This window comes from Phlebotomus papatasi, chromosome 1, assembly GCF_024763615.1.
Source record: "Phlebotomus papatasi isolate M1 chromosome 1, Ppap_2.1, whole genome shotgun sequence".
In the NCBI taxonomy this organism is placed as follows: Eukaryota; Metazoa; Arthropoda; class Insecta; order Diptera; family Psychodidae; genus Phlebotomus; species Phlebotomus papatasi.
Genome location: NC_077222.1, coordinates 53,938,998 through 53,951,836, shown reverse-complemented (window position 1 = coordinate 53,951,836; position 12,839 = coordinate 53,938,998). Strand labels below are relative to the sequence as shown.

General features: G+C 32.8%; 1 protein-coding gene across 2 annotated transcripts in view; it reads right to left on the bottom strand.

Annotated features, from left to right (window-relative positions):
• Positions 1–11,954, bottom strand: part of LOC129806660 (cuticlin-4) — a 52,022-nt gene extending 40,068 nt beyond the window's left edge. The window contains exon 1 of one of the 2 annotated variants that reach the window (XM_055855438.1): positions 11,496–11,954. The gene's annotated coding sequence lies outside the window, so the exon portion shown is untranslated. The remainder of the gene's footprint in view (positions 1–11,495) is intronic. The other variant, XM_055855448.1, reaches the window with a different exon arrangement.
• Positions 11,955–12,839: the final 885 nt, after the last annotated feature.

The window sequence follows — 12,839 nt, the reverse complement described above, 5'->3', positions numbered from 1 at the left end:
ATTGAAATATTCTTCATTTTTCTCGTAGACAATTTCAAAATGAAGAAAATGAAGATACCACAAGGTAGAAAAAAAACATTCACATGTGCACGGGATTAATTTCCAATGTACCACTCGCAATAAGAACCTAATTCATTTTATGTATTTAGTTTAGGTCAATAATGACATCAAAAATGCGATCAAGATTAATGATTGAAGATCACGATCATAAATTGGAGGCACATTCAGTTGGGCAATGATTCATTTATCATTTCATTTCTTCGGCATTCAATATAATTATGATTTGTCTAACTTGTGAATATCTTTTACATCAAACATAATATAAAAAAAGTAATAATAATAACTACTCAACAGTGTGATCTCTCTTGGTGATCGCATATTTGAAACCGAAAAAAGAGTCTTCCATCTGTGATGTGAATAATACACAAATTCCACCTTATTCATCGACTTTTACAACTTTCAATGAACATTTTAATTTATTGTTATGAATGAGAATACTAAAAATTTATTTTCTTCGTTTTTCATCTGAATGTCTTCACTTTTTTCCCCTCTCAACACCCATCTTGATCTTTTTACCGTGATCGCGGTGAGGAAACAAGGTGAAGGTCTCACCACTATAAAAATCTCTTTTACACCTCTTTTTCAATGCTCAATGAAACGTGACCAGTGGCGTGTCTCACAAGAAAGTTACATGTCCCCGACATTGAGATGTAACTCTGCCCCTTCCCTATCCCTCCCCATCAACCTTTACCATAAGAAAATAATTTGATTATTGACCTATTACATAAAGATAATTCCCGCCATCAAAATTGAATGCTTCATGTGATTTTCTCCTCTTGTGTGATCTCTCTGTGAAGATAATCAAATTTCTGTGGTTTGTGTTCAAAATGCACATGAAGACCCCCCTTTCGGAGGGGCCCCATGTTCAATAATATTAATTGTAGTCTTTTTGATCAGTGCATTAGGGCTTTTGTGTAATTTTTTCGTCATTATCATCAATGTGGTTTATCACGGATAAATTCTTTTATATGAAAGATTTACATAATGACATGAAGTTTTTATATGAGGGGATATAAAAGAACAAATCCTTTTCTAATGTCCATTACAATTGTTTAAAATTTTTTTTCTGATTAATGGGAAGTGCCTTTAGTTGTAAGTAAATTGTTCTGGAAATATTTTGGTCGGACAATTTAAGCTCAATTTGTGGAGAAAATAAGTGCACGTTAAACTGAAAATGATTCTCCCGATTCTCTCATTAAATAAAAAAATTAATAGAGTCTTATCATGAATCTTATGAAAAATTTTATATACAAATCAAAGATGATTATTATTTAACCAATAATTTATTGATAGTTTTTAAATATGTTATGGTTTTTTAATCTAAACTATTTAAATATAAACATTCAACACATAACTTTTGTTTAGTAAACATGTTTTTGACATATCAATGAGAGCGAGTGAGATCTAGATCTAGTCATCTCATTCACTCCTATAGAAAATTTTGAAAACATGTTTACAAACAAAAGTTATTGTGCTTTGGGCATAAAACTTATGCCCAACGCACAATAACTTTTGTTTGTAAACATGTTTTCAAAATTTCCTATGAGAGTGAGCGAGATGACTAGATCTAGGTTTCACTCACTCACACTTAAATGTCAAAACCATGTTTACAAAACAAATGTTATTGTGCGTTGGGCATTAAACGGTAGGCATAATATTTTTTTTACCAGTATCGATCAGCATTTTGTTTGGTAAGCATATCAACTAAGAATCGAAATTTCCAGTAATTCTGGTTTTGCTTAATAAATCACCTGAATAAACAATTTTATTGCTGTTACGAAGAAAAATATATTAAGATTACAATTTTTCTAGCAAAGTATTGAAAATAAATATTTTCCTTTAAAATATTTATAATTTGAAAAACTCACTGGTTTTTTAAGCTAATTTAAATTCTCGCAATTTTTTGTTCACGTACTAACCCCTTTTCTTTCGTTTATTTACATTAAAAAAAATTATAGAGAAGGATGGAAAAATTTTCTTTTTGAGACTCATTTGCCACAACTTTTTTAAGTTAACTAAAGTTTAAATAGTTTTTTTCTTGCATATTGATTATTTGAACATGTATAGCACATTTTCTGTATAATAATTTATTATATTTTCACAAAATTTTATATTTTTTAAAGTCATATATGTTTAAACTGCCTCACCCTTCTCTCTATATATTTATGCATTATTAATTTAAAAATATGTAATTTTTTATTCATATTTTAATAAATTTTAGATAATTTTGTTTTTTTTAACAATATTGATATTTTTTCTAAAGAGCTGAATCAGTAAATTTTGTTTTAGAGAATTTATAGTTTTCGGTTTAAATTAATTACTAAAAAAAAGTAATTCTAACCGTTTATGAAATAGTAATAAGTCAGTCATAGAGTAATAAACAAATTTTGTTCAAAACTTATTATATTATCAGTATTATCCCTACACTATTTTAGAAAAATTTTTGGTAATCTTTAGTTTAAATTGTTTGTACCCAATAATCTTGATTTTGCAAAATATTCGAACTCGTAATACGATATCTTTCTCAAATCTTAAACTGCTAAATAACTATTAATCTCGACAAATAATGCTAAAACTACTTTTCGATTTATAGCCTCTACGTTACGCTATGCTCTACGTATCGTATATAGTAATTAATTATAAATTCCACCAAGATTTTTAATACATTGTTAAAAAAATCTATGGAGCAAGAAAGTCCCGCATTCTACATTAAGAATCATCTTCTAAACTCATTTCTTTTTTATCCTATAAGTGAGTAATAATGAATGATTATGAATAATGAATGGAGTTCGTTGAGTAGACTAAGGGCTTCTAAAGAGTCTCAGCACATTAAGAACAGTTTTCGTCAAAAAAAGCTTTTTTTTGACAGAATTTTGGTGTTTCCACCGACATCAGTGCTGACGCTTTCGTGCAAAAACGCAAGTTTTTACGAAAATTGCTTCCAATGTGTAGAGGCCATAAGATTTTCTTATTGTCAGTCTATCTACATAAGTTGAAAAAGAATCGCGGGTTATCTTTAATCTTAAAGATGGTTGCGAAGAACTTTTATAACTATATAAAAACGAACCCTATTTTGTGATTAAATAAATATTCTATTCTATATTATTTGTGATTTTTTTTTAATAAGTTTGTTATATATTAAGTGTCAATTCAATTAAAAATAAGACATTTTTAGCTTTTACGCATTTTGAAGTCTAATCAATCTTTAAGCTTTCTTTATTTAAGAATTATGGGGTAAATTTCATTTACAAAACTTCTAAATGTAATCAATGTTTAGTTAAGTGACCCAACTTATTATGAAATTCCGATCTTTGTTTATTTAAAAAGCAACAGATGAAAGAAATTGTCAAGTTGTGTCATCTTTAATCAAGCGGCTTTTAGGTTTTAGCTCAGAATAATTTGGCACGTTAAATATTTGTTTAATCTACACTTTGTATTCGGATCTTTTTGAATATTCAGCACCTAAGATTCTATTTATCCAACATCTTTTTTTCTAAACATTACATTACCAGATTCAAAGAAGATTTAGGAGGAAAGTTTGCCTTCTGGATTAAAAAAAATTAGTATGCAAACTTTTAACACTTTTAGTGCTTCTAAACTGCTAATTTATACTTTTGAAATTGCTCTGTATTCAAATTTAAAAGTTGAACATCACATAAAATCCAGAGTAAAGTTATTAAACCAAGACTATAATCTGCACGTCTGAGCTGAAAGAGCTTCTTTAGACTATTTTATGGATTTGTGAGATGTATTAAACTTCTGAATGATGTGTGTGCTTTGGCGAAATGACTGTAAAAGTCCCATTGAGAAGATTTTGAAATGAGGAAAAGATGCGGGGTGAAAGTCTTGAATTTCACTGGTTTATCATTTTTCGCGTAAGATCGTGATCCCCCGGGAGAATAGAGTTGTATATTGTGAATGTATATATGAGAGAGTGAAAGAATTTTGCAGGATATGAGCCCTGACATTGATCATCAAAGAAAAATCCATCGTGATTCGTGAAGTATGTCGTGTTGAAAATCATAAATTAATTGATTAGTGCATTAATTTAACAATTTGTGATCACGTCTTAAAAGCACGAGACATGTTAATTACAGGCCTTTATCGCATTGAATAAATAATATTAAAGTGCATCTTGTACAGTTTTCACATAAATGGAAGACTTTTTCTTCTCCTATATCTTTTCTATATATGATATTTGAATATATTATTTATTAGCAAGTGCGCGCGAAAATTCTCTTTTACTTGTATCACATGCATATGTAATATTGGAATATAATGTATAGAAATATAACTGCCGTGGACCGGAAGTCAAGTATCTGACATACTGACTCGCTTTCTTTGAGCACTCATGACCAACATCTTTTTATTGTGTACATACAACTGCAGCCAACACACCACTATACCCAAGATACCCAATCTTCGTTATTTCAATTCACTCACTATGTATACAACACACGATCGCGAGACTCTCGCCGTGGCGGAATATACGATTCACCAGAGGTAATAATACATACGGAGGTTCGCCAAGCAAAAGGTATTTTACGTAAATTAGCGGTTGATAAAAAAGAAGCACTAGCCGCTCAATGTTGCAAATTGCAAGCCAAGGATGGAAGAGAGAATGTTGACGAAGAAAGAATATATAAAAGACAATTGGCGGGAAAGATCTCTCCTCGGCCATTTAATTTAGAGAAAAGATCTCGCGGTGACAGAATCAGTGAAATTTTCTCCCAAAAACAAAAAAAAAAAACAGATCACTTCCCGATCGTGTCTATTCAATTGGATGCCCTTGTCTTTTGGATTAAGTGACACTGTTATGCTCCATTGATTGTCATGATCACCAGAGTTTTGGTATGTCTTTTTAAATTCCCGAGCTGTAAGAATTTTTACATTATACTTGTGAAGGCAAAGAAAAAAAACATTCGAACTACTTTTTTTTAAAGCTTCCTCAATTCTTCAGTTTCAATTGGAAAAGAAAAGCCCAATGACATAGAGACACAAAATATTATATATTACTCAAAGAGATGTGATTTAGAAATGAAAGCAGGAAAATTCCTTCATTAGTGCTATTCATTCTTTTCATTTTTTTTTGCTTCTTTTGGCACAACAATTTTTATTGTATAATATTCAAAAGTGAGAAAAACAAGTGGATTTTGAGAATGTCGGTAGCATCGTAAATTGTCTAGCTGTTGGAGAAATGGCAAAAAAAAAGAAGAAGATGCTGCTGACAGAGGTGAAATGAACAAGAAAGATGGTTAAATAGAAGAATATGTGGGGCTTTTTAATACCTTGTAAGATTATGCTATGGGTTATTCCAGATGTTCAAATTTAAAATACAGCTATAAAGTTAAGCTGTAATGTTTTCAATTAGTTTAGAGCTTGCGAATATGTAATTACTCGAGCTGGATAATTTTTATGGTCACTTAACTTGGACATGAGATAGAAATTTTTCAGTAATAATTTACGTATATAGACAACCAACAACATCCGAATGGAAAATAATAGCATTGCAAGTTTGGTGAAATATCCATAAAATTACGAATATAACAGACAAACTACAATAAAATTTTAAATTGGTTTCTCTTTCAAAATTGGAATACTTTCTACAAATAAGAAGAGTATGCAAATAAAATTTAGAATTTATTTCTAAAATAAAATTTAGAATAAATTTTAGAAAATTTAATTTAGAATTAAATTTTGATATTATATTTGTATTTTTAATCTAATGCCATGTTTAATCTAATGTTTACTAAACAAAAGTTATTGTGCGTTGGGCATAATTTCAGTAATCTTGCTTATTCTATTACGCAATTACGAAACTATGTTTACCTAATAAATTTTTTGTGTCTCTATTTTAAGTCACATATTTTTCATGTTAATACAGTAGAGTCTAGCTATAGTCCATATTTGGTTTCAAATTTGACACTTGGGTCGCACTAGTCCATGTAATTTTTTTAAATTATCGCAACGATTTTTAGTATTGAAATTGCTCGACGGCTTCCACTTTCTTTGCGATTGTGGTACTTGTCCTTGCTCTCTTCATTGTGGATCACAATTATCACAACTACTTAATAAAGTTTGCCAAAAATATTAAAATAATTATGCATGTCGCATACTAAAAAACATAACCTAACTTAAAATCAGTGTTTTGAAATCAACGGTCAATAAATTGTGGACTATAGAGCGATGGCCTATAGCGAGACTCTACTGTAATCTATGTATATAATCGATGTTAAGACGGCAACGGCCTCATGAACAAAACAAAACAAACATAACTAAAAAATAATATAATCTAACTTGTGTCTTAAAACTGGTTTCGTACTTCGAAATTTTGTTCTTCTACTCCTCAAAAAATGTTTTAATTTATATATTTTCTTCGAAACAGACGTTTTTTGTTGGGAAATACTGTTACGTTATTTATCCGTTCATACACTTGCCAAAATACATTTCTAACGTCTTTAGAAAATAAACTACTTGCTTCACATTATTAAGTTAAATTTTATACTGGTGGCTATAAAGAATTTGTGATATAATTATAGATTTAAGGATATATAATTTTACGATAAGAAATAATTTCAAACGTTGGTATTATACTACAGTGGAGGAAATTTAAAAGGACAGATAATCCTAACCGGCTTATGTAGGTGAGATTCTTAACGTGAGCTAACTCGGAGTGCATGCAAATTCAATTTAGAGCTGAAATTGTGAGTTGCCATTCAGTTATCTTGAATCAAATTCGTGAAATTATACAAATTTTGTATTTGAACCAAAATGTCAAGGATTTGGATGAACTGACAGAAAAGTGTTATATGGGTGAAATGTAGACCAGAATGTTCTCTATAATTTTGCCGTAGAACTTGAACTCATCGATTACTCAGAAGCCAAGATAAGCGAGGTTTTTTGTTTCTAAACTCGTTTTTTCATCCAGAGTGCTCCAAGTAGTCATTTGTTGAACTTCAACTATATCAAAGAATTGTTGTATTTTGCGGGACTTCCCATTTAAAACCCTATTTTAAGTGTTTTGGTGGAGTAGAGGCAGTCAAATTGGCATCTGAGTGATTTCAAAGCGTTATTATGGGAAAAATCAATTTTTTCACACTTAAACGGCAAAATCGGAGTGATAGCGTAGTCTGAGTGGAAAATGATGTATGGACGAAATGTAGAGACAAATGTCCTCTACAATTCTGTTGAAGTAATCATCAAAATCGGTTCAGCGACAGTCGAGATAATTGAGGTTATGTGATATTGAAATTGGTTTTTCGACTGTGGCGCCCCTGGTGTTGGCCCCACAAAGTTCAAATGTTCTAGAAAGTTGTAGCATTTGGTGAGATCTTTCGTTTAAGCCCTCATTCATCAAAATCGGTCACATAGAACCGGAGATATGATTTTTTTAATTTCGTGAACTTTGACCCCTCATATCTCCGGTTCTATTGAAACCACAGCGCGCATACGCACCATTTTGGAAACGTCCTAGACTGGACTACAACATACTAAAATTTCATTAACTTGCACAATGCCGTTTTTGAGAAAAGTGACTTTGAATTTCGATGAATTTTGACGCTATCACAGCGCCACCTGTGGTGACTTTTTGAACTTCCATCTGAAAGTGCTCATTGAGACGAAACCAAAAACGTAAAATTTAGGTCGCTATGTTAGTTAGAACCGGAGATAGAGGCCGGTCAATGTTCGAACTTTGACCCCTTATAGCTCGGGTCAGGGGTTATGGATCGACTTAAGGTTTTTTTTGTTTGATAGGTATAATCAACGGCTACAACATACTAAAATTTCAGCCCGATGCACAATGGAATTTTTGAGTTATTTAACTTATAAGATTTAAAAATTTTCTTTTTAATAATAGCGCCCCTAGCGGTGGTTTTATGAACTTGCGATGTTAGAAGGGGAAGTGGCATTTCACGAGTGCTTTCCAAAAAGCCCTCACTTTTTAAATTCTGACGATTAGAACCGGAGTTATGGCCATTTTAAGAAATTTTTTTTGGACCCTTATAGCTCGGGTCAGGGGGGTCGGGGGACCTTAAGTTTGGTATTGATGGAAAGCTCTAAGGCCCAGCTATAACATACTAAAATTTGAGCCCGCTCGATGCCATAGGGGCGGAGCTATTGAGAAAACAAAAAAAGGGGGGTCTTCAAAATGGCGGAAGGAGGGGTGGGGGGTGGGGGGTCAATGCACCAAGTTGCAATTTTCACCCGATATATAACCTTTGCCGAAAACCGCAAGTCGATATATTTTTTAGTTTAGGAGCTATTAAGCTCCAAAGAGCGGCCGGCCGGCCGGCCGGCCGGGAACGTAAAATAGCCACATATATATTCGTGATCAGGAAGTGCTGAAACACATTTTGGCCAAGTTTGAGGTCGATCGGACGACATGAAATTTTGTTAGGATTATAGTAGGTGAGATTGTTAAGAATCTCACCTAATTAGGTATTTTTTCAAAGGGGGTGGTGTGGGTGGGGGGTTGGTCCAACAAACCTAGTTTTATTATGCCAAGTAAAGGTCTGCCCAAGGATCATTTTTATCATAGTGACCCGCACTCACTCTTCTGCGTGCGTGAACACCAGTCGATAATTCGAATTTATGGTACAAATAGGGGGGAAATTTGAATAGGTATTTTTATTTTTTAATATTACTAGAACCGTTCTTTTATAAGAAATTGTTTATATTGATAATAAAATGATCAAATTAGTCTTTTCCTTCAAATTAAAGCCTTCAACAGTAAGAAAATTTTATTTAATAACTAGAATTTTTGATTGATATAGAGGCCATAAGATTTTAAATAATAAAATCGTTCTAATAAAGGGCTTTAAGGAGCTTGGCTTAACAATACTTGCTATTGCGTAGAGGATGAGTAATTCAGGAAACATTATTTGCCAATTCGTCAATAAAAAGGACTCCTAGGGACGAAAATAAGGTACTTTTAATGGTAATTATTATAATTATGATAAGATTACATTTCTATCTGCTGTCTAAGCTGTCTATCGTCTTAAGCCGAGAAACAGCTTAGTTAACGCGAAACTGACAGGAATTTAGTCTGATCATTATTTTGATTCTAATTACGTTAAGCTGTCTCTCGGTTTATGTCATAAGTGTCCTTTGGAAAGCATCCCTAGTATTTTACCTAAAAAATACAATGTAATGATAATGTAGATTAAAAAAAATCTTCAGACAACTCACGTTGTTCCTATTTTATTAACCTTTTTTTTGTTTTTCCAATTGGGACTAATTTTCGTCAAAAATTATTATTTTTATGTATTTTGACATTTCCTTGTCATAGTCCAATCAATGTTCTTCAAAATAGTAATTTTTGACGAAAGTATATACTTTATGCGTATTATTAATCGAGTCGAGTTCTAATGTGTAGAGGTACTTGGAATAAAATATTCAAATGCAAAAATTCTTCACGATGAACATAAAAGTTATAGGCAATTACAGAAGATATTGGTAAAAACGATTTGATTTACTGAAAATTAAGAGATGCTGTAGCGGTATGTGTTTTTAGCTTTTGCTTGTAAAAACGATAATGTTCCAATATATTTTTGAACTATATTTTAGTATTTCATCAGTCATACTATTGTATGTATCAGTATTTGTTTGCATCAACTGAAATTCCAAATACGATTAAAGTCGAAGGAACAGGCTATATTCTGTCATGAGTCATGTTTTTAAGCGCAAATTAATGCCACTGATGCACTTTTTAGGTCAGGAAAATTTTATAATTCACTTCCTTTTCATTATAACACGTTTTAGAAGATCTGAACGATCTAAAAGGTCTGCCGGAGCCAATATACTTCCTAAATCAAAAAGTAAAGTTTTTTTTTATAGTCTACTTTGTACCCGATGTAAGCTATATGAGTGAGTGACACCATAATAAACCTATCTGACACACTCTCATAGACAATTTCGAAAACATGTTTACAAAACAAAAGTGATTGTACGTTGAACATTAGTGCAGTAATCAATATTTATATTTTTCTACAAAAAAACAAGGACGTTCTCCTGGATCTTTGATAGCAAATAAATTAATTTAACATTAATCGGCTGAGATTTACAAAGGTACAGATGGTGTAACCTAAACTGACAGTGTTTTAAATTCCAAAAAAGGTTTTGCAGATACTTCTCACTAAAATATTTAATAGATTTTCAAATTGACGTGGTATAAAGCATGACAATGCTTTTGAATTAATCAAGGTGAATAATTCATATTAAATAATTCGTTTATTTTACAAAAAAATCAAATTTTTTAATACACTAAACTTAGATCGCTAAACTAGTTTGTTGAAATGTTTGTGAGATTGTTAAAGTCTCGTTTAAAGCAGGGATTACAAAATTCTCAATTAGGGATGATTACCAATTTACAAAACATCCGGAAAGACCCATCCTACCGTCTTTAAAATCCATATTCATGATATAATTTTTCTCTTCAATTTTTTTTCTTCATACCCATATGCACATCTCACGGTCTAGATACTCTCTTGAAGAAGAGGAAGGTATAGAGCAAATATATATAAAAAAGAGTTGCTCCTACTGAACAGACTTCTTGTGTTCTATTGTAATATTATGGTGGCGAGCACACAAAATATGCCATTTTTATTAAATAACTTTACACTATACATTTAAACAGTGTGAGAGTAATAGTCTCGTGGAGGAGAAGATATAGGAAGGTATGGATTTTGAGAAATGAAGAAAAAAAAAAAGAAAAGAAAAGAAGTTTTATGTATGAGGGTCTCGGCCTATGTATTAATTGCGCGTCTAATAAAGTCAGTTGTTTTAGCACGTAATGTGAAATCTGTTCTACTTAAAGTCGAAATACCGATCCGATCAGCGCCAACAAACCAGCCAACCAAACCACTCATCGTATAATACCGGAGGAGCCCCGTATATGTTAACTAATAATGAGAGATCTACACCACAAGATCGTATCAAACCATAAATCGATCAATTGCTAATAACCAGATTCATCGTTTTTCTTACACTTGAACGGCAGGACGGGGGCCCCAATTGATCACCAAGAGAGATCCACTGTGCACGCGTCAGTGATGCCTCTTGGGAAAAATCTCTTTTTCGCCCAATAAGCCGTATTCAATTAATTGGATGGCGATTTGCTCCATAGCACCGAGGTGTCGTTCATCACTTTGGCTACCTCACATTATTCCACTGACCACATTTAACGTCAATATTGGCAATTGAAGGTATATTCCCCATTTATATAAACCACATCAATGAAGATCACAAGAAAATTTCACCGGATATTTGAATCATACACCATCACGACATAAGGCGCACTTTCGCTTTCGGCCACCACACTCAAGATCCTGTTTCGTAATTCACTTGGTGAGTGCGCAAGATCAACCCAAGATCCGGGTTCGCTGTACTTGATCGTATCGCAATCACTTGGAAATAACTTAAAGAGAAATGCTCACCGTATCAAATGCAACTGTTGGCAGTGTATCCTTGTATCCTCGATGTGAAATCCTGATCAAATGGCAGGACACTGAAGTAAATCCAAATAGTAATTCACTGTTTTCTTTTCTTGTTCGCTAAACACTCTCCTAATTATCACACTTTTCCTTCATTGAGAACTTTTATATATAGTGTCTTATGTTGCTTCTTGGGTTGAACCGAAAAAAAATATGAGCAACTGAGAAAGTTGTAGGTTTATGTTGACGAATAAACTGGAGCGTGCACTTTGAGATCAAGAATAAATATATATATATTTTTTTACCGTGCTCTCGTATTCGTATACCGATCAGTAACTGATAAAATCCCAGAGATATGGAGAATTGTGGCTTGGAGGTGTACAAGAGCAAACAAAAAAATACCTTAAAATCTACACACAATATACTAAGGTTCGTACTCGACGGAGTCTCATATGGAAATACGCCGGTTTTGGCGTGTATCAAGATTTTATACCACGTGAAAGTTTGACCCCTTTCTCCAGTAACGTTTCATTTAGGTGTTAGTGCTTGGGTGCCTCTGTATGTGCGGATCATACTGTGATCGTTGATTGTGGCTGTGGGGAGGTAGAAGATGATCATCAGTAGGGGGAGACTTATTCATCTGACAAGGGTGAGGGCGATCGCTATCGCGCATACGTAAGAGTCCCCCTTTTTTGAGACACGCAAAAAACCTATCTTTTATTTGGCAAGCAAACACATGGTGCAATATTTGCTCAAGAGTATTTATCTTGGCCGTACCAGCAAGAAGGTGGAAGACACCTCAAGAAGCTCTCCAGCAACCACGGTTGTGGTAAAGTAAATTGTTTCATTCATTTCATACACATCCTAGGCATTATGAAAAAAAAACGTTCCGGTTTGCGTTTGATGACAATACCGAAGTATGATTTGAATGACAAATTTTTTTTTAAGCTAAATCCACTTTCACCTATTTCTCCGTTGGGTGTCTTAAGCCTGCGAAAACACAAAACAATTGCTCGTAGGTAAATGAACAGAGCAACGACCAAAAAAAAAGTGAATGAGGGAGACATTCATTGAAGTTGAATTATTTCAGCTTGCAGACTATGGTGCCTTCTATGAGTTGATCGACTGAGATCTTGTGTTTTGTGTTTTTCCAGCTCTGAGTCAAAAGATCATCTCAACAGTGAAAGTATAATTTGCCGAAATTTCATCAGATTCACATGCATATTTCCTATCTTTTTTTCACAAATTATTTTTTGAAAGGTATCACTGACCACTTAAATGAGATCAATAGAGCAAGCTTGCTCTCTGAAATTACTCTGCAACCGTTAAAATCTGTTTCTTTTTTTT